We start from the raw sequence: 2625 nt of genomic DNA on the forward strand, positions 1-2625 counted from the left end.
GAATATTAGACTAGCACATGTATTAGTTGATGACTATGTTTCACAAGTCATGGACATGGAGATGTTGAACTAATAATGTGGACACATGTGGAGACATGTGCTAGGACTGACCCAACACGAGAAGTAGTTCTCTCTTTAAACAACATATACGCTTTATCCTTAGACCTGAGATTGTCGCATGTATTCTAGATGTGGATCGACCTACTTAGAGGCTATCAAACGCTACGCCGTAACATGGTAGTTATAAAGGTAGCTTTCGGGTTTGTCAAGAAGCATGCTATGAGACATGGTCAATCAAGATGGGATTTATCCCTCTATAATTGAGAGTGATATCTCTAGGCCCCTCGAGTGATCGGATCCGAAAATGCATGGCCATGCTACGTACGGTTAAGAGTTAACCTACAAAGGGATTCCGAATCACAGGATCGAGAAAGAGCGGTCGGCTTGAAGCTAGACCAAATATCGTGAGGCAAAGGGAATAGCATGTATATTATGTTGTGATGGTTCGTCTGATATGATCTTCGTGTGCGTATAGGAGTTGACACGTCTTGCTAGAGGCCGCTACCGACTATTGGGCCGAGTAGGAGTACTCGGGCCATGTCTATACGTATCCGAACCCATAGGGTCACACACTTAAGGGGCTGAAAGCCCAATTCGGATCTGATCCGAGTTGGATTAGGTTTAGAAGTACTAATGGGCCTCGGACCCAGAGGCCCGTCAGGAACCTCTATAAATAGAGGGGTGGGGGCGCCCTAGGGTTTACACCTTTTTGGAGAAACACACCTGCCGCGCCTCCCACGCCCTCGCCTGTTGCAACTCGCGGATCTAGCAGTCCGGCTTGCGACGCTTCCTCCCTGCACATGTGGATACCTTGGAGGTGTTGCGCCTGCAGCACTTGGACGAGCCGCCGACGAGCCACGACGAGCCGACGACGAGCCGCGGCACCGGAGGCGATCTTGCTACACGTGGATGAGCTGCTGAGGAGCTGCTGGACGTGACGTGATCGACTACGTACGACTACGTTGATCGACTACGTACGACTACGTGATCGTCTTCACTGCATCGACGCATATCTACATCTTCCGCACCAATAGTGCGTCGAGTGGTAATCCCGGGATCCTTATACGGCAGTTCTTCCTGGTTATACGCGGTAGATTTTTGAATTGCGCTAGTGTAGCCTACCTCGTATCCTGACAGTGGTATCAGAGCCGTAGCTGCTTAGTTTTGGATTCGGGATGTGTGCATATGGAGATATGCGAGTTTTCCGTTTGATCTATGTCCTGTTTTCGTGCCCTTGCTGCAATGGTAGTGTAACGACATACTCCTACCGGTCGGTTTGCTGCAATGGTAGTGTAACTCATTCGTGACCTGCGTGTCGCGCGTACGGCAACACGGCAGGAGCCATATGTGTTGTCACTTTATTGTATTTAATGGTCTGCGTACCAATCTGTGATGATCCAAGCAACTATGTAATCTTCATTACTAGCTTCTTTACTAGCTATTAGGCGTAATAGCATGTTCTAGTTCTTGGAGGACTCATCACCAGGAGGATGGCGCACATGGAACATGGAGATGGAGATCACCATGGTGAACAACTTCTATGGAGATGGAGATCACCATAAGAAAAACGGGCCATACTGTGTCACAACTGTGTGAATGCTATTCTGTTTATGTTTTACTTTCTGCATGCTGTGATGTTAGAAGTAGAACGATCCCTCACAAAGTTTAAGTTAGTATGCCCTCCCAACTAACACTTGCACCGTCCCATGTCTTGTACAATTAGTGGTGGGTCTATGAAATTAGGGTACCACTAGTTTTCCTTGACTAGACGGGTTTGTGTCGGACACTTACACGCATAAGGGTTGGTTTGCTTAACAGGGTTATCTTAACGGTTAAGGACCTTGGGGCATAAAGGTTGGGCGCCGAGACATAGAGATGTCACCCAACAACAGGAGTCATATGTGATATGATTAGCAAAAGTTGCTTACCAATCTACCTTGTTTGCTAGCGGTGATGCTAAAGCTCACTAGTGGACTTGTTAGTTGTGGATCCTGAATCACTAAGTTTCAATAGAGGGATATTGATTTTAGTGGGAGTAGATTCTGTTAAAATAGTTTAATGTGATTTGCTCTATCATGGATACGTTTGTCTTAGTGTATTTTGCATTACTTTGTTGTAGATTAAATGGCACCTAGCAACACTACACCGTTTGCTTTGCGTTCGGTCCTTGAGAAGGACAAGTTGAATGGAACAAATTACTCGGATTGGATCCGTAACCTAAGAATTGTTCTCAGGGCTGAGAAAAAGGAAGATGTTCTAGACAACCCACTACCAGAAGAACCTGCTGATGATGCACCCGCTGCTGCTAAGAATGTTTACAAGAAAGCATGTGATGCTAACCTTGAAGTAAGCTGCCTTATGCTTGCTTGCATGGAACCCGAGCTGCAGATGCAGTTTGAAACAAACCATGGGGCGCACGATATGATCGTGGCGCTTAGAGACATGTTCCAAACACAGGCCAGGACTGAAAGGTTCAATGTATCTAAGGCCTTTGTTGAGAGCAAGCTAGCAGAAGGTGCAGCAGTAGGACCACACGTAATCAAGATGGTTGGTTACACTCAAGGG

This window comes from Setaria italica, chromosome I, assembly GCF_000263155.2.
Source record: "Setaria italica strain Yugu1 chromosome I, Setaria_italica_v2.0, whole genome shotgun sequence".
NCBI classification, from domain to species: domain Eukaryota; kingdom Viridiplantae; phylum Streptophyta; class Magnoliopsida; order Poales; family Poaceae; genus Setaria; species Setaria italica.